This window comes from Anomaloglossus baeobatrachus, chromosome 2 (assembly GCF_048569485.1).
Source record: "Anomaloglossus baeobatrachus isolate aAnoBae1 chromosome 2, aAnoBae1.hap1, whole genome shotgun sequence".
NCBI lineage: Eukaryota > Metazoa > Chordata > Amphibia > Anura > Aromobatidae > Anomaloglossus > Anomaloglossus baeobatrachus.
Genome location: NC_134354.1, coordinates 359,547,600 through 359,568,174, shown reverse-complemented (window position 1 = coordinate 359,568,174; position 20,575 = coordinate 359,547,600). Strand labels below are relative to the sequence as shown.

The 20,575-nt window shown below is 47.1% G+C and overlaps 1 protein-coding gene across 4 annotated transcripts in view; it reads right to left on the bottom strand.

Moving 5' to 3' along the window:
• The window catches only part of HNRNPR (heterogeneous nuclear ribonucleoprotein R), a 180,727-nt gene extending 161,676 nt beyond the window's left edge, over positions 1–19,051 (bottom strand). For all 4 annotated transcript variants that reach the window (XR_012750491.1, XR_012750492.1, XR_012750493.1 and 1 more), the window contains exon 1: positions 18,964–19,051. The gene's annotated coding sequence lies outside the window, so the exon portion shown is untranslated. The remainder of the gene's footprint in view (positions 1–18,963) is intronic.
• Between the last annotated feature and the right edge of the window lie 1,524 nt (positions 19,052–20,575).

Below are 20,575 nucleotides of genomic sequence, written 5' to 3'. Positions count from 1 at the left end.
ACTATCTCCACAGCGACTTATATGAGCCAATGTTTAGCCTTGATATTACTACTATCACTGTGTGTGTTTTTCAGAGTACTACCAGGGTCTTTATATAGAGGGTAATGTGTAAATGGCAGAGTCTTCAGACTCTTATGATTAAGGACTTGTTGGTTTTATTATTAGTCCGAAACGCGTAAAGCCTTCATGAACTGTACCTTTACCACCTAAGCGATTTTTCGGCCTTCACTATGTTTTTAATGATGTTTAAATAAAGACTTGGATTTTTTAACATAAGGAGGATTTGTGCTGGATCGTTCCCTCTTTCCTTTCACATCTTTATATAGAGGGACATCTTATCTCACCCCCTATTTATCTCTAATTTGTGACTATTAGTATATGATTGTATTACTCTAAAGAGAAAGGGAGGGAAGGGAGGGGGAAGTTTCTAACCATCTACATCCTGTCACCTGGGTTCCTTTGAGGGGTCATTGGTATCTACCTAGCCTGCACTTTGTGATTTTATGATTGTGTTTTTTGTCTTAAGCACTTTTCTCTTTTTCATGTTGTGATACTTCTACAATAAAAATAATTTTTGTAGCATATACTCCCTGTCCTCCAGTTTATTTATGCTGTTTTGGAGTTTTGTTTATCAGAGATGGGTGTAATTTTTACTACCTCTGATTACTTGAATATGGATAAAATATACCTAAAGGTTTCAGGTGTGAATGGGGGTCAGGTGTGGTAAATTTGGTGTTATCACTCACACAAACCCATACCGGTCACTGGACGTTAAACAAGGCAAAGAAATCTCTGAGGATCTGACAAAGAATTGTTACTCTGCATAAAGATGGCCTAACCTATAAGAAAATCACCAACTCCCTGAAACTGAGCAGCAGCATGGTGGCCAAGACCACACAGTGGTTTAACAAGACAGGTTCCACTCAGAACAGGTCTCGCCATGGCTGACCAAAGAAGTTGAGTGCATTTGCCCAGCGTCATATCCAGAGGTTGTCATTTCAAAACAGATGTATTAATGCTGTCAACATTGCTGGAGAGATTACAGGGAAAGCTACCCATATCACTATAGATAGTTGCAGGCAGGGCTGTGGAGTCGGAGTCTGTATAAAATAAACCGACTCAGACTCCTAAAATATATAATAAATTTGGTACAGTAGTTGAATGCAGAACGTGCTTTATATTTTTTCATAGAAAATTGGGAAAGTTATAAAATGTCCTATAAATGGCTGTTCTATTCCTGATCTAAGGCTACATTCACACAGTATTTTTTGAGGATACGTTTTTCAGCTGCAAAAGCAGATCAGCTTTTTAAAAAAACGCATCACCTGAAACATTTTTGAGCTCATAGATAGTGTTTTCAATAGCAAAAGCAGATTAGAAAAAGGCCACACAAACTGATATGCTAATTCTTTGTGAGGATCCGTTTTTGAGCCCAAAAACGGATCCTCACAAAACAATGCTTCAACCATAAGTACAATTTAACTGATGAATGAGAGTAATGAACAACAGCTAGAAGTACATTTAGGATTTAGTATGTGAGATGGAGCCACAGTGCTGTTCATGTAACTGATGAACAGACAGATATTACAACAGAAGAACAGCAAAATGATACTTTAGAATTAGATGATCTTGTTGAAGCTGCTTCAAAACACTTTCATATTCATCACATGCGCTGTGTTGTGCACACACTGCAGCTGGCAATAAGATAGTCTGCAAGAGGGACATGCTGGAAATCTGATTGGAAAAGTGAGGAAATTGGTTATTGCTGCCAGAACCCCTAAAATTGATTCAATCGTGAAGACACGTGCTGGGAAAGGGGCAATTGTCAATCAAGCCACTCGGTGGGGCAGCACTTATTTAATGATTGAGCGATTGCTTGAACTAAAACCAATTTCTTAGAGATATGGCGAACCCTCAGGTAATCCTAAATGAAGGTCAATGGATACAGGTGGCTGAATTGAAGGAATTGCTTAATCACCCATTTACCGTGACTAAAAAATTACAAGCTGATTTAACTCCTGGCATTTTCATAAGGAAGTGGAAGAACTTGCTATTTTGCCTGTCCCAAAGAGGTTTAATCGCAGATGGCACTTCTGCTTCAATGAAACGGAGAGAGACACAGCTATTGGAAGATAAAATTCTTCTGGTAGCTGTTTATGTGGACCCAAGTCATCATATACTGCTTGATGATCAACAGCTTACTAAAGGAAAAGAAGCTCTGACTGAGGTAGCAGTTAGGATGAGTGGCCTACAGGACTGCCAGGTGCAAGAGGACTTGGGTCCTGACAGTGCTACTGCTGCCAAATCTTCATCCTCATCAGATGAGGAGTTTATCTTTGACAAGTATTTGGATGACATTGAGCAGGCAAAGCATTGCCGCAAGGAAAAAGATTTCATTCAGTCTCCTTTAGCAGCAGATTGACCATATTTCAGCAACATTTTCACTTGCTCTTAAATAATAGAAAAATTCAACCATTCATCAAAATTGACTGTGCATGAGGCAATTCCTTTATACCCGGAAATTGTTAGAGATGTTGCCCATGTGGTTACGGCTTTGCCTCCAACCCAAGTTAGTGTAGAGAGGTTGTTCTCTAGCCTTAAAATTATTAGGTCAGATTTGAGATCATCTATGAAGGAAGATCTGATGGAAGCAATTCTATTTCTTACAACAAATTCATAGACTGCAATGTTATTTGGTATATTTTTGTTGAAAACTGTTTTTTGACACACACACATATAAGTGTGTAATTGATATTAAAGAGTGTATTACATATTTATAATTTATTGCAGTTTTTTGTGTTCTGAAGTTGTATTCAAATAAATATATTTTGTTCTATCTAAATATCTTGATTATTGTATCATAAAAATGATTAAATGTCTGATGTTCACATTGTACTACAATACATTTTTCACTTAAATATAAGCAATATATGTGAGAGTCGGAGTCGGTGCAAGGGAAATTGAGGAGTCGCAGGTTTGTCTTCCCGACTCCACAGCCCTGGTTGCAGGCTGACCAATCTCCCAGTCTCTCCCATACACAGGAGTGTTTAACTGGCTGAGCACTCCTGTATGCTCTGTAATGGAGGTGTTGTCATACACCTCTGGCGGTAACTTATCTCTAAAGAAGAAAGGGATGGAGATTCTGAAATCCTACAGTCCAAATCCTGGCATCACATTCTGAGGTACAGTCAGAAAGCTCCCATATTCATTTGACTGTCTGCCGAACCAATGCAGGTTGAACCAACATTAACCCCTTGATGTACTGGGTACGTCATGGTGACATGGTGCTAAACGACCCATGACGTACCCAGTACGTCATGGCGAAATTGGGGTCCCGGAGCCCCGGGGAGTGAAATTTGTTTACTTAAACAGTAGATTCGGGAAGGAGGGGACCTCTGCCTAACCTCAGGAGGGGTGGTGCATCCTCCCCGAACCTACAGAGGCTGTGATTGGCTGACGAACTCCGCTCAGCCAATTACAGTCACTGTAATGTTCCAGCCATTGAAAATGGCTGGAACATTGAAATCCAGCCCTGATCAGTGCTGCTGTAGCACTGGCCATTGGCTGGAGCTGGGTGATCGGTGCTTCACCCGCCCCCAGCTCTGATTGGAGAGACCGGTCTTGTGACCGATCTCTCCAATCACTGTGGATCTGGTGCCGGTGACCTGTGTCCGTCCCTGAAAGCCGAGCAGAGCGGTCTCTGCGGGTGCCCATCGGTAAGCTGCTGACCCCGCCGCCCGCCCCTGTCCCCGATCGCCCTGCCAGCCCCGCCGCTGTCTCCGATCGCCCCGCCAGCCCCGCCGCTGTCGCCGATGGCCCCGCCCGCCAGCGTCAGCCCCGCCGCTGTCTCCGATCGCCCCGCCCGCCAGCCCCAGCCCCGCCGCTGTCGCTGATCGCCACCGATCCACCGCTGTCCCCGATCGCCCTGCCCGCCACGTTCGCCGCTGCCACGTTCGCCACTGCCCCCGCCACCACGCCCACCTTTTTCAGCCGCTGCTGCCCCCGATCGGCCACCGCCGCCTCCTTCATCGGCTGCCCCTTCTCCATCGCCACTACACCTCCTCCATGTGCTGCAAGCCACCCTCCCCCCACATGTGCTGCAAGCCCCCCTCCCCCCTCCATGTTTTGGGGGCCCCCCTCCCCCCCGGGGCCCCCCCTCCTCCATGTACCATCTCTCTCTCCCATCAGACTCTGCCCCCCTCCCCGATCTGCTGCCTGCTCTCTCCCATCCTCTTCATCTACTGCCCCCTCTCACACTCCGCAATCTGTTGCCTCCTTCATCTGCTGCCTCTTCTGTCTGCTGTGATCCTGCTGCCTAGATCCATCCTGTAAGGTAGGTATCCCCATCTCACCTCCCTCCCCCCCATCCTCTGCCGCTCCTCCATCCGCTGCGCCATTTCCCATCATCCATCCGCTGCGCCCTTTCCCATCCTCTGCCGCTCCTCCATCTGCTGCGCCCTTTCCCATCTTCCATCCGCTGCGCCCTTTCTCATCTGTCGCCCCGCATTATCCAGCGCAGTTGCTCGCTTCCAGACTGGAGTGAATGATGCGATGCGAGACTCGTGCATTGCTCTCACGTTTGGCACTGGTCTTAGTGGCAGGCGCTCAAATTTTTTTTTTTTTTTTTTTTTTACTGATGTCTGTATTTTTTATTTCGCCAAACTAATTTTTTTGTATGGGGGGGGGTCTATCACATGTGGGGGAGCTCCATTGTTTAGGCACCTCAGGGGGTCTCCAAATGCAACATGACGTCTGCTAATAATTCCAATCAATTTTACTGTGAAATGGCGCTCTCTCTCTTCTGAGCCCCGCCGTACGCCCAAACAATTGATTTCCACCACATATGAGGTACCTGTGTACTCAGGAGAAATTGCACAATACATTTTATGGTGCATTTTTTCCTGATACCCTTGTGAAAAAAAGCTACCTGTTTGAAAAAACAATTTTGTGGTAAAAAAAAGAATAAAATATTTTCACGGCTGAACATTACAAATGTTTGTGAAGCCTCCAGGGGTTCAAAGTGCTCACTAAACAGCTAGATAAATTCCATGAGGGGTCTAGTTTCCAAAATGGGGTCAATTGTGGGGGAGCTCCATTGTTTAGGTACTTCAGGGGGGTCTCCAAACGCAACATGGCGTCCGCTAATAATTCCAACCAATTTTGCTGTGAAATGGCGCTCCTTGCCTTCAGAGTCCTGCTGTGTGCCCAAACATTTGATTTCCACCACATATGAGGTATCTGCGTACTCAGGAGAAGAAGGGAATTTTGTTACTTACCGTAAATTCCTTTTCTTCTAGCTCTTATTGGGAGACCCAGACGATTGGGGTATAGCTACTGCCCTCTGGAGGCCACACAAAGCACTACATTAAAAGTGCAAGGCCCCTCCCCCTCTGGCTATACCCCCCCGTGGTATCACGGGTACTCCAGTTTTAGTGCCAAAGCAAGAAGGAGGAAGCCAACAACTGGTTTAAACAAATTAACTCCGAGTAACATCGGAGAACTGAAAAACCGTTCAACATGAACAACATGTGTACCCGCAAACAGCAAAAACAATCCCGAAGGACAACAGGGCGGGTGCTGGGTCTCCCAATAAGAGCTAGAAGAAAAGGAATTTACGGTAAGTAACAAAATTCCCTTCTTCTTCAGCGCTCTATTGGGAGACCCAGACGATTGGGACGTCCAAAAGCTGTCCCTGGGTGGGTAAAGAAATACCTCATGTTAGAGCTGCAAAACAGCCCCCCCCCTACGGGGATGTCACTGCCGCCTGCAGGACTCTTCTACCTAAGCTGGCATCCGCCGAAGCATAGGTATGCACCTGATAATGCTTGGTGAAAGTGTGCAGACTCGACCAGGTAGCTGCCTGACACACCTGTTGAGCCGAAGCCTGGTGCCGTAATGCCCAGGACGCACCCACGGCTCTGGTTGAGTGGGCTTTTAGCCCTGAAGGAACCGGAAGCCCAGCAGAACGGTAGGCCTCTATAATTGGTTCTTTGATCCATCGAGCCAAGGTGGCTTTAGAAGCCTGCAACCCCTTGCGCGGACCGGCGACAAGGACAAAAAGTGCATCGGAACGGCGCATGGGCGCCGTGCGGGAAATGTAGATCCTGAGTGCTCTCACCAGATCTAGCAAACGCAAGTCCTTTTCATACCGGTGAACCGGATGAGGATAAAAGGAAGGCAAGGATATATCCTGATTAAGATGAAACGAGGATACGACCTTAGGGAGAAACTCCGGAATGGGGCGCAGCACTACCTTGTCCTGGTGGAACACCAAGAAGGGAGCCTTGGATGACAGAGCTGCCAGCTCAGACACTCGCCGAAGCGATGTGATCGCAACAAGAAACGCCACTTTCTGTGACAGGCGAGAAAAAGAAACTTCTTTGAGAGGCTCGAAAGGCGGTTTCTGGAGAGCCACTAGTACTCTGTTCAGATCCCATGGATCCAACGGCCGCTTGTACGGGGGCACAATATGACAGACCCCCTGCAGGAACGTGCGCACCTTAGGAAGACGTGCTAGACGCTTCTGAAAAAACACGGATAGTGCCGAGACTTGCCCTTTAAGGGAGCTGAGCGACAAGCCCTTTTCCAACCCTGATTGCAGGAAAGACAGAAAAGTGGGCAAAGCAAATGGCCAGGGAGACACTCCCTGAGCAGAGCACCAGGTTAAGAAAATCTTCCACGTTCTGTGGTAGATCTTAGCAGAAGTTGACTTCCTAGCTTGTCTCATTGTGGCTACCACTCCCTGTGATAAGCCTGTTGACGATAGGATCCAGGACTCAATGGCCACACAGTCAGGTTTAGGGCCGCAGAATTCTGATGGAAAAACGGCCCTTGAGACAGCAGGTCTGGACGGTCTGGAAGTGACCACGGTCGGCCGACCGTGAGATGCCACAGATCCGGATACCACGATCTCCTCGGCCAGTCTGGGGCGACGAGTATGATGCGGCTGCAATCGGATCTGATCTTGCGTAACACTCTGGGCAAGAGTGCCAGAGGCGGAAATACATATGGGAGGCGGAACTGCGACCAATCTTGCACCAAGGCGTCTGCCGCCAGAGCTCTTTGATCGCGCGACCGCGCCATGAATGCCGGGACCTTGTTGTTGTGCCGAGACGCCATTAGGTCGACGTCCGGCACCCCCCAGCGGCGACAGATTTCCTGAAACACGTCCGGGTGAAGGGACCATTCCCCTGCGTCCATACCCTGGCGACTGAGGAAGTCTGCTTCCCAGTTTTCTACGCCTGGGATGTGAACCGCGGAGATGGTGGATGCTGTGTCCTCCACCCAATTCAGAATGCGCCGGACTTCCTGAAAGGCTTGCCGGCTGCGCGTCCCTCCTTGGTGGTTGATGTATGCCACCGCTGTGGAGTTGTCCGACTGGATTCGGATCTGCTTTCCTTCCAGCCACTGTTGAAAGGCTAGTAGGGCAAGATACACTGCCCTGATTTCCAGAACATTGATCTGAAGGGTGGACTCTTGCGGAGTCCACGTCCCCTGAGCCCTGTGGTGTAGAAACACTGCTCCCCACCCCGACAGACTCGCATCTGTCGTGACCACTGCCCAGGATGGAGGCAGGAAGGATCTTCCCTGAGACAATGAGGTGGGAAGGAGCCACCATTGTAGAGAGTCCTTGGCCGTCTGGGAAAGAGAGACTTTCCTGTCCAGGGAAGTCGTCTTCCCGTCCCATTGGCGGAGAATGTCCCATTGAAGTGGACGCAGATGAAACTGCGCAAAGGGAACTGCTTCCATGGCTGCCACCATCTTCCCTAGGAAGTGCATGAGGCGCCGTAAGGGGTGCGACTGGCCCTGAAGGAGAGATTGCACCCCTGTCTGTAGGGACCGCTGCTTGTTTAGCGGAAGCTTCACTCTCGCTGCTCGAGTATGGAACTCCATGCCAAGATACGTTAGTGACTGTGTCGGTGACAGATTTGACTTTGGAAAGTTGATGATCCATCCAAAAGTCTGGAGAGTCTCCAGCGTAGCCTGTAGACTGAGTTGGCATGCCTCTTGAGAGGGTGCCTTGACAAGTAGATCGTCTAGGTAAGGGATCACCGAGTGTCCCTGAGAGTGCAAGACTGCTACCACCGCCGCCATGACCTTGGTGAAGACCCGGGGGGCTGTCGCCAGACCGAATGGCAGAGCTGCGAACTGAAGATGGTCGTCTCCTATCACAAAACGTAGAAAACGTTGATGTTCTGTAGCAATTGGCACGTGGAGATAAGCATCTTTGATGTCTATTGAGGCAAGGAAGTCTCCTTGAGACATTGAGGCAATGACAGAACGGAGGGTTTCCATCCGGAACCGTCTGGCGTGCACATGTTTGTTGAGCAGTTTTAGGTCCAGAACAGGACGGAACGAGCCGTCCTTTTTTGGCACCACAAAGAGATTGGAGTAAAACCCTCTCCCTTGTTCCTGAGACGGTACAGGAACCACTACTCCTTCCGCTCTTAGGGAGTCCACCGCCTGCCGCAGTACATCTACACGGTCTGGATGTGGGGAGGTTCTGAAGAACCGAGCTGGAGGACGAGAACTGAACTCGATTCTGTACCCGCGCGACAAAATGTCTGTCACCCACCGGTCTTTGACCTGTGACATCCAAGTGTCGTAAAAGCGGGAGAGCCTGCCCCCGACCGGAGATGCGGAAGGAGGGGACTGGAAGTCATGAGGTAGCCGCTTTGGAAGCGGTTCCTCCATTTGCTTTCTTGGGGCGTGAATGAGCCCGCCAGGAATCTGAGTTTCTTTGCGTCCTCTGAGTCCCTTTGGACGAGGAGAATTGTGTTTTGCCCGAACCTCGAAAGGACTGAAACTTCTGCTGCCACTTTCTCTGCTGAGGTTTGCTTGATCTGGGCTGGGGTAAAGAGGAGTCTTTACCCTTGGACTGTTTAATGATGTCAGCCAATGGCTCGCCAAACAGTCTATCTCTAGATAAAGGCAAGCTGGTTAAACATTTTTTGGAACCAGCATCTGCTTTCCAGTCCTTTAACCACAATGCTCTGCGCAAAACTACCGAATTGGCAGACGCCATTGAGGTGCGGCTGGTAGATTCTAGGACCGCATTGATAGCGTAAGACGCAAACGCGGACATCTGCGAGGTAAGGGACGCCACTTGCGGCACCGCTGGATGTAAGATAGCATCCACTTTTGCTAAACCAGCTGAAATAGCTTGGAGTGCCCATACGGCTGCGAATGCTGGAGCAAACGACGCGCCGATAGCTTCATAGACAGATTTTAACCAAAGGTCCATCTGTCTGTCATTGGCATCCTTAAGTGAAGCGCCATCCTCCACTGCAACTATGGATCTAGCTGCAAGCTTGGAAATCGGGGGGTCCACCTTTGGACACTGGGTCCAGCGCTTGACCACATCAGGGGGGAAAGGATAACGTGTATCCTTAGAACGTTTAGAGAAACGCTTTTCTGGATGAGCGTCGTGTTTCTGGATTGATTCTCTGAAGTCAGAGTGATCCAACAGAGCACTTAATTTACGCTTGGGATATAGGAAACGAAATTTCTCCTGCTCTGCCGCTGCCTCTTCTGCTGAAGGGGCTGGGGGAGAAATATCTAACAGCCTATTGATGGCTGAGATAAGATCGTTTACCATGGCGTCCCCATCCGGGGTATCCAGATTGAGAGGGGTTCCAGGATTAGACTCCTGATCACTCTCTTCAGACACATCACAGGGAGACTGATTGCGCTGAGACCCTGAGCAGTGTGATGACGTTGAGGGTCTTTCCCAGCGAGCCCGCTTGGGGTGGCTGGGGCAATCATCTGAGTCATTATACTCATCCTGAGAAGCCGGGGACCCCCTTGCAGTCTGGATTAAATCCAACTGCGGAGGATTAGAGGACATAGACCTCGCCGTGTCCATAGACTGAGCCCCAGGCATGGATTGCAAAGTTTCCAGGATTTTTGCCATAGTCACAGACATATTAACCGCAAAAACTGCAAAGTCTGTCCCCGACACCGGGGCAGGACTTACAGGCGTCTCAGCCTGGGTCACTATCTCTCCTGACTCCGGCTGGCGAAGCAGCACCGGATCTGAGCATTGCACACAATGGGGGTCCTTGGAGCCTGCTGGTAGAGCAGCCCCACATGCAGCACACGCAGTGCACACAGCCCTAGCCTTGGCAGCTTTGCGTCTTGTGGATGACATGTTGCTGCCTCCTCAGAGCGATCTGGGGTATTCAGCCAGGAAGCGACCTCACAGTGCAATAAATCAATAAATAACTATGTCCAGTGACACAATACACTAACATACACTGAGGCACTAGAGGGGCCAGCTGAAAAGCCGCTTACCGCCCGCTTAAGAGCGGGTGTGTGGTCTTCCAAAGCCCCTCAGTCTAGGTCTCCCAGAGCCTTGCGTCCTTCCTCCAGCCAGACATGCATGTAATGGCTGCCGGCGTCCTGAGAGAAGAAGGGGGGCGGGCCCTGGGCGTTCCTGACCAAGAGCGGGAAGCCTGCTTCCCTCTGTGCCTAGTGAGAGGGCTGGAGCATGTAAATCAGGCTCCAGCCCTCGTCGCTGCCGTGAAACAGCGTCTCTCCCCTACCCTGATTGACAGGGTGGGGGCGGGAACGATCGGAGCTGCCGGCGTCCTAGGCCCAAAAGCCGGGGACTAGAGTTATAAACGCCGCCGCCGTAAAAGCGCGGTCGGCGTATCCCCGGCGCACCACAAGTCACAGCAGCGCCGCCCGGTCCATGAGGGTCGGCGCTGCGTTCCCAGAACACAAAGTCCCCCAGATAACTGTAGGAACACCAGCTCAGTGTACGGTCCCCGGCGCATTACAACACCCAGCCAGCCCGGAGTGTGTCTGTGCCTGCCGGGGACACAGAGTACCTGTATGATGCAGGGCCCGGTCCCTGATGGTACTCCTGCTCCGTATCCATCAGGTTCTAATGGGTCTGTGGATGGAGCCCGGCGTCAGAGCTGAGAGGCCGGCAGGATCCCACTTCCACAGAGCCCCCAAGGGGATGTGGAAGGAAAACAGCATGTGGGGCTCCAGCCCTGTACCAGCAATAGGTACCTCAACCTTACAACACCATCCAGGGGTGAGAAGGGAGCATGCTGGGGACACTATATGTGTCCTCTTTTCTTCCATCCGAACTAGTCAGCAGCTACTGCTGACTAAAATCTGTGGAGCTATGCATGGAATGTCTGACCTCCTTCGCACACAAAGCTAAAACTGGAGTACCCGTGATACCACGGGGGGGTATAGCCAGAGGGGGAGGGGGCCTTGCACTTTTAATGTAGTGCTTTGTGTGGCCTCCAGAGGGCAGTAGCTATACCCCAATCGTCTGGGTCTCCCAATAGAGCGCTGAAGAAAATGCACAATACATTTTATGGTGTATTTTTTCCTGATACCCTTGTGATAAAAAAGCTACCTGGTTGAAGCAACAGTTTTGTGGTAAAAAAAAATGTTTTTCTTTTCACGGCTCAACGTTATAAACTTCTGTGAAGCCCCCAGGGGTTCAAAGTGCACATCAAACATCTAGAAAAAATATTTGAGGGCTCTAGTTTCCAAAATGGGGTCACTTATGGGGGAGCTCCATTGTTTAGGCACCTCGGGGAGTCTTCAAACCCGACATGGCGTCCGCTAATGAGTGCAGCTAATTTTGCACTCAAAAATTCAAATGGCGCTCCTTGCCTTCCGAGTCCTGCCGTGTGCCCAAACATTTGATTTCCACCACATATGAGGTATCTGCGTACTCAGGAGAAAATGCACGATACATTTTATGATGTATTTTTCCTGATACCCTTGTGAATATACTAATTTTTATGGCTAAAGTAACATTTTTGTGTTAAAAAAAGTAAAATTTTCATTTTTTCTTCTACATTGCTTTGGTTGCTGTGAAACTCCTAAAGGGTTAATAAACTTGGATGTGGTTTTGAGCAGAGTGAGGGGTGCAGATTTTAGAATGGGGTCACTTTTGGGTATTTTCTTTCGCCTAGGTTTCTCAAATCACTCCAAATGTGATGTGGTACCTAAAAAATTTTTTTTGTAAATTTTGTTGGAAAAATGAGAAATTGCCGATGAACTTTGAACCCTTCTAATTTCCTATCGGAATTTTTTTTTTTTTTCAAAAATTGCGCTGGTGTAAAGCAGACAAGTGGGAAATGTTATTTAGTAACTATTTTGTGTGACATATCTCTCAGATTTATGGGCATAAAATTTCAAATTTTGAAAATTGCGAAATTTTCACAAATAAACGCAAAACATATCGGCCTAAATTTACCACTGACATGAAGTATAATATGTCATGAAAAAACAATGTCAGAATCGCCGGGATACGTTGAAGCGTTCCAGAGTTATAACCTGTCAAAGTGACACTGGTCAAAATTGCAAAAAATGGCCGGGTCTTTAAGGTGAAAACAGGCTGGGGGTTGAAAGGTTAATCTAATTGGTATCGACCCTTACAGTGTATTGGGGTTTTTTTTCCCAGCACTGTAGTTGTATTATAAATGTAAGCCCCCCACCCGTCTTGTATTCACCTTATGGAGTTTTCATACTTTACAGGCATGCTTTCATCCCGCTACCCTATCTTGTGCTCATAAGATAGCCTAAGACAGTCAGAAGCCATGTTACAGGCTCCCAGATGTGATATCAACTAGTGATGAGAGCGCACTACCATGCTTGGGTGCTCGGCACTCGAAGAAGCAAGTCGGAGGCTCAGCCAGGCGCGACTCGAGTATTGAGTATAATGGAAGTCAATGGAAAGCTGTAGCAGACAGAGAGACAGAGAGACAGAGAATAAAAAAAAAACGTCCACTGCGCTCTTAATCATGGATGACCAGCTTTACTTTATATTACTCAGTCTGAATGCTGCCTTTTTTTTTTGCCTGTGGGCCGAACAGGTACCTGGCATGTGTATTTTAAAACAGCTCTAATAATTCAGGCTTTTCAGCCGTATATTCTCACTTGACTTCTGTTTCTGCATTTACGATATTGTTCTTGTAGGTTTTTCACAAGGGGATAATGCATGCTCCATGTTCCCCCCCCCCCCCCTTTTTTTCTTTTTTAGTAAATTAACTCGGTGGTTTGAAATGTTGGGATGTACCCTACTCACAAAAAGTTAGAGGTATTTGGCTACAGTGATATTTTATCATGAAAGTAGGGGATTTAGGTAGAAGCATGCAATGGTGAATTCCTCATCTCGACCAATTTATTTAAACAAGAGTGGTGGGTATAACCCCCAACAAGAGTGGTGGGTATAACCCCCCCCCATGAAAAAAAAAAGTTAGTAAACTTGCTATGTGGCCTTGAGCATCAATTACAGCTTGATAACGATGTCTCATGCTGTTCATAAGTCGATTTATTGTATGCTGAGGGACGGTATCCCACTCTTCCTGAAGGGTCGCCCTCAGGTGATTGATTTTCTGCAGTTACGAGAGTCTACATGGCAACTCAGCTGATCCCAGAGGTTTTCTATGGGATTCAGGTCTGGAGAAAGTGCAGGCCACTCCATTGGAGGTACCCCAGGCTCCAACAGCTGTTCCATAATGATGTGACTTCGATAAGCTGGAGAATGGTCGTCCAGGAAGATGAAATTAGGCCTGTGTTGTTCATGCAAAGGCATTATGCAAGTAGTAGGGGCTTGCCACTGTACCATTCAAAGTGGGCAGTTCTTAAATGATTAGACACACCTGCTGATACTAACACTACCACCACCACCATAAGAAAGTCTGGTGATCCACTTGACTTATCCAACATCATTGGCGGTCATCATTTCTGTTCAGGGCGAATCCATTTTTATCAGTTAACTGGGCCCATTTGGTGTCTCGTTCAGCAAGATGATGACGCCTGTGCCTGGTGGTGTGGTTAGGTACTCTTGCAGGTCATGTAGCATGCACACCACGCTTTTGCATGGTCTGATGTGACATATGGGTGCCTCTCCCCTCCCTTAAAAAGGGAACCAACCAGCAGGATTTTACTATGTAAAAGTAAAGGCAGTGCTATGGCACTAGTACAGTAATTAAAATTATACCTTCACTTTCCAGATTGAATCTTTGATTGCAGAAAAAAAACGCTAATAAAAAGGTCCAGACGTTGGTGCTTTCCATCATTGATGTATGCAGCAGGGTGGACCTTTGTGAGTCGGGTCCTCTGTGTAAAATTCTCCTCCAGTGTCCTCCTGGCTTGCCCCTTTTCTTTATTTAACCCCTTCAGCCCCAGGGCGTTTTCAGTTTTTGTTTTTTCTTCCCCTTCTTTCGAGAGCTGTAACTTTTATATTTTTCTGTCAGTCTTGCCATATAAGGGCTTGTTTTTTGCAGGACGAGTTGTACTTTTAAATGAAATCATAAGTTTTACTTTATAATGTACTGGAAAACAGCAAAAAAATTCCAAGTGGGGAAAAACTGCAAAAAAAAGTGATCACACAATAGTTTTTGGGATGTTTTATTCACAGTGTTCACTATGTGGTAAAACTGATGTGTCACTGTGATGCCTCAGGTCGGTGCAAGTTTGTAGACACCAAACATGTATAGATTTACTTGTATCTAAGGGGTTAAAAAAATTCACAAGCTTGTCCAATAAAAGTGGCGTACGTTTTGCACCATTTTCCGAAACCCGTAGCGTTCTCATTTTTTTGGGATCTATGGCTCAGTGACTGCTTCTTTTTTGCGTCTCGGGCTGACGTTTTTAACGGTACCATTTTTGCGCAGATGCTACGTTTTGATCGCCTGTTATTACATTTTGCGTAAAACTTGCGGTGACCAAAAAACTGTTTGGGCGTTTGGTAAATGGCGTAGCGGCAATAAAATTCCAATCAGATTAATTGATTTTATATTTTGATAGATCGGGCATTTCTGAACGCGGCGATACCAAATGTGTATATTTTTTATTTTTTTAACAATTTAATTTTCAATGGGGTGAAAGGGAGGTGATTTTGAACGTTTAGGTTTTTGGTTTTTTTTATTTTTTAAAACTTTTTTTTTACTTTTTTTTATTTTACTAGTGCCCCTAGGGGGCTATATGGATCAACAATGCGATCGCTCCGCCCTATCTGCTGTTCACAGCTATAAACAGCAGATATGGTCACTTCCTGATTCATTCAACTCCGGGCCGAGTGAAAACGAAAGTTACTCATGATAGCTATAGGCGTCATCAGATGACCCTGTGCTACCATGGCAACCACCGAAAGTCACGCGATCACGCACGTGACTTCCGGTGGGGGCGGCGGTAAGTGAAAATAATGACCGTGCGCATATACATCTCGCTGCCAGACTTTGGCAGCGAGATGTAAGGGGTTAAATGTTCCGGGAGTCAAATTCCGCTCACAGAGAGGGTCGCGAGGAGACAAATTCCGCTCACAGAGAGGGTCGCGAGGAGACAAATTCCGCTCACAGAGAGGGTCGAGAGGAGGCAAATTCCGCTCAGAGAGAGGGTCGCGAGGAGACAAATTCCGCTCAGAGAGGGTCACGAGCCACATCAAGCTAACGCGCCCTTCACAGTAGTGACACCTAGAGACCCCAATACTGGTATAACGCCAACCAAAGCTTCTTTGTAGAAATCACACACTAGAAGTATACTAAGATTAAGGAATTCCTACCTTACCCCATTCAGCTCTGCTCTTCTATGCGGGGCTACTCAAAAAATCTAGAGACCTGCTTTTTATAGATGATTGCTAAACCTGGTGCTAATACAACAAGCTGGAAGACAGCAACTGCGAGCCACAAGTCATGGGATTTTTGGGTCCGCGAGCCACAGGTTGGGTTCCGCTGCCTTAGAGTATCCCAGAAATCAATCTATGGAAGGTGGTTATATTTAAACTTGGGTACAAATAGTTAGGCCCTCTGCGCACACTTTTTGCGTTTTTTGCTGCAGAAATTTAAGAAAATTGTTGTAACCTTTCTGTAGACATTCCCCAGCAAAAACTATGGAAAAAAAAATAGCTGTGCGCACACTGCGTTTTTTTTTTTCTTAAGAACATTCTTTCTGCAGAATTTCTTGAGAAAAATAATGAGCATGTCACTTTTCTGCAGGCACCAACCTGCGGAAAAGATGCGGTAAAAACGCATGCGTTTTTCGGTGCGTTATTGGTGTGGTTTTTTTAACGCAAGTGCGCTAATCTTTCAGACTCAAGAAATTTCTGAAGAAAATTTTTTTTTCTAGTGCGCACAGGGCCTTAAAGGGATTATTCAGGCATAAGTATTTGAAGACCCATCTACAGAATAGACAATCAACAGTAGATAACTGGGTGTTTGAAACTGGCGGTTAGCGCCCCTACCAATCAGGTATTTGTGCTCTGGTCAGATGTATACACTCTGAATGGAGCTACTGAACACCGCTCCATTCACCTTGTAGCAGCCGCTGCTGTTCTTTTGAGTATAAGTTGAATATAAGCTGCATTGCAGTGCCTGACAGCTTTGAACACACCTTCTCTTCTCTTTGAAGCTAAGTTTGAAGTGTAAACATCCTGCATCCCCAGCAAAACAAAAAAAGACAGCTGATCTGTGGGGGTACCAGATGTTGGATCCCCAGTGATCTACTATTAATAATCTATCCTAAAGATCGGTCATCAAATCCCCATGCCAGGACAACTCCTTTAACTTTTCATGAACATTTCTACTGTCCAGCTCATTGACTGTTTAATAGCAATACAGAATCACGAATGCAACTCTGGATCTTAATGTTTTTTTCCCAGGAAAAAAGTTTATTTTGATAAAAAGATCGTGGAATAATAAGTTACACAATTGGATGTGTTTAAAGGGAACCTGTCAGGTCCAATATGCACCAATAACCATGAGCAGTTCTGGGTGTATATTGCTAATCCCTGCCTAACCGTCCCTGTATACACTAGCATAGATAAAGAGATCTTTAGAAAAAGGATTTCTAACGAACTTTTATCTTATTCTAATGAGCACAGGGACTATCCCCCGACTAGTCCTCCCTCTTAGCATGCATGTCCACAGGGCTGTACCAACTTGCTATTCATTTCAGCATAACCAGCGGTGACGCGCGTATCTCTGTTCGCTGTGACCGCGCTTCTGAATGCTACCCACTTCCGGTCATGCGCAGTAGGAAACCATGTGTATGCATCTCCACATCAGAGGTCTAATGCGCATGACCGGAGGTGCCCACCATTCAGAAGAGCAAACAGATATGGGAGACACCACTGGTGACGCTGCATTGAATAGCACGTTAGTACGCCCCTGTGGGTGTACTACCATGCTAAACGGGCAAACTAGTCAGGGGATATAATGCTCTTGGGACTAGTACACCGCGCTCATAAGCATAAGCTCTTTAGAAATACTTTTTATAAAGATCTCTTTATCCATGATAGTGTATACAGGGACGGTTAGGCAGAGATTAGCAATATGTACCCAGAACTGCTCGTGATTCTGGGTGCACATTGCCACTAGATTTTTCCCTATGCAACTAAAACTACCACCTTCTGCAGCTCCTCGGCTGCATTCTTTGAAGGTGCGCCTTGTATATGGCCCCCTTTTCAGACCGCAAAAACAACTTTATAAATATTACCTTTTCGTATGTAAATTTTTTAGTAGGGCCTAAAGGGCGGGCTCTCTTTCTCCTTCGTTCCCCCCGCCTGCTGCTGTACGCCGTCCCCTGTGTTGATTTGAATTGATGACGGTTCAGTAATCCTCCACGCTGTGCCGAAGTCTCGCGCATGCGCAGTTATCGTAGGCCACTATCGCGGGCCTGTGCACAAACTATCCTGTGCACTATCCTGTGCACTATCCTCGTCAGGCACGAGATTATGGGCAGCGCTGTGCATGACCTCACCAGCATCATACTAGTACCCGCCCATAATCTCGTGCCTGAGCAAATACATCCCGGGCGCACGCGAGGGATAGTTTGTGCAGAGGCCCGCGATAGTGGCCTACGATAACGGCGCATGCGCGAGACTTTGGCACAGCGTGGAGGATGACGGGACCGTCGTCATCAATTCAAATGAACACAGGGGACGGCGTACAGCGGCAGGAGGCGGGAACGAAGAAGAAAGAGAGCCCGCGCTTTAGGCCCTACTAAAAAATGTACATACGAAAAGGTTTTATAAAGCTGTTTTTGCGGTCTGAAAAGGGGGCCATATACAAGGCACACCTTCATGGAATGCAGCCGAGGAGCTGCAGAAGGTGGTAGTTTTAGTTGCATAGGGAAAAATCTGGTGACAGGTTCCCTTTAAAAAAAAAACCAAAAAAAAACCGTTCCAATCTTATATGCGTCCCCGCTATATACTGTGTAATGGCCATGTCTGATCATATCACAGCTCCAGGAAATGGGAGCGAGCAAAGGAGTATACAGATATTATAGCATGGATCACAGCTGATTCTTTTTGTGAGGTAAAGCATTTTGCTGCCTCGTTTTAAAAAATGATTTATCTCAAATAAATGTGATCCTGTGCTGTGATGTCTGTATATTCTATTGCTTCCTCCCCGACCCAGGAGATGTGGCAGGATCAGACCTGTGCAGTCAGACACGGCCATTACAGTACATAGCAGGGGCACATTTATAAGATGTGTTTGTAAACACATCCAATTGTGGAAATTATTATTATTATAACATCTACTGATTAAAATTAACTCTGTCCATGGGAAAACCCTTTTAAATTACAAGCTAATTGATGCATTTTTAGAAAGTTACTCCACTTTTTGGGCAGATTTAAATCTATCCTGTAAAATATGAGTTCAATAGTAGACGTTTTACTTTAGAGAAATAGAAGTGTCCAGGCACAGGATGGCAGCGCCATACATGGACCACACAGAGGGCTCATTACTGGCAATGCCAGGCTGGGCACACGCCTAGCACCACACAATGATGGCTGGCACAGCGCTGGTCCTGTAGGCAGACACTCCTGCATCCTTAGCATGCCTCTTATCTGCTGCCACAGGAGGCAGGCACTGATTGCCCAGGGCAGCTGCAATGCCTGCCACTAGCCGGCCAGACACGTGCACCATGCAGCACCGTCCACACACCACATGCAACGACCCGGAGTCTGAGCATCTCACTCACCCGAGTCCAAAAAGGCTGCAACAAGCAGCCACTGCACTAAGCTGGTAAAATGGCGCGTCTTCCCCAACAGACCACGCCTCCTTCTCCCGGAAAGCTTAGCCAATCACGGGCGCCGCACACGGGGCTGACAGGCGCTAATAGCAGGGGCCTTCCAATTGGGTTGCGGAGGGGATGTGGGAGCGGGAAGGGGGATGAGCGCCTCCGACCAACCGCCGCTCGGGAGAAACATGGCCGGAATGCCTGTATGTTCCGAGGGGCGGCATTGGACGTGGTGTGTACGTTATGGCCAATGGCTGGTGCAGCAGAGGTGTATATGACAGGGACAATGCAGCCTCCTGTGGTGTTCCCTGTACGCCTGCCTGGAGCCGTACACACCTCACAGCCTGAATCCCTCAGGTCTGCTTGGAGGGAAAAGATGCAAATCGATGCACCTCTGACAGGAAATTTGTGAAGAATTGTTGGCTAGTGATGTAATAAATATGGCGCCTAATTGTGCCATGAGACGAGAGTAATCAAACTCATTTTTTTCTACGTTTACCAACCTGAGAAGCGCCATGTGAATTGCACAGATTTATTGGTTTTATATATATATATATATATATATATATATATATATATATATATATATATATATATATACACACACATCTATAACTATAGATAGATCTATCCATCTATATATATATATATACATATATATACATAGATAGATATATATATAGAGAGAGAGAGATACACTGTATATGTGTGCTCTAAACGTGTATCTTCAGGAGTGAAAATCCACTGGGTTATTCAAGAAAATTCTTTGGGAAACCGTTTTTTCATTAATTTCCTGACCACATTTTTTGCCCTTTTTTTGAGTGTTTTTACAACATTTTTGAGACGTCTTTTTTACTGGCGTTTTCCAGTCGTTTTATTCCATTTAACAATGAAAAAATTGCTGGTGGTTCTTTTTAAGCAAAATCAATATAAAAACTTTCATCTGCGCCCTTTTAACCTTCACATTTAGTTGTACAGTATATAGAGCATCTTCAGAGCAGGAGATTCTTGAAGAATGGACTGCGCACTTATGTTATACACTTGCACTTGAGCGCTATACATGGTGACTGCTGTAAGGCTATGTGCGCACATGTGCGTAGTGCATGCAGTTACGCTGCGTTCTGCACCGCAGCGTAACTGCATGCGTCCTGCGTCCCCTGCACAATCTATGGCGATTGTGCAGGAGCCGTGCGCACGTGGCCTATTACAACGCCGCGATTCGGCTGCTGCCCGAATCGCTGCGTTCTAAGAAGTGACGTCACTTCTTTCGTGCGGTTTGCATGCTGTCTATAGGGAGAGGCAGCATGCAGAGCGCACGTTCTCTGCCGGCACCATGCGCTTCAGAACGGAGCTTTTCAGCTGCGCTCTGAAGCGCACCTTTTAGGTGCGGTGCAGAGCGCACACATAGCCTTATACGGGTAAACTAGCACTCCCAGGAACCGTATTCATCTACTAATAGTGTCAGGCGGGCTTTGCACACTACGACATCGCAGGTATGATATCAGTGGGGTCAAATCGAAAGTGACGCACATCCGGCGTCGCAGTCGATATCGTAGTGTGTAAATCCTTTTTG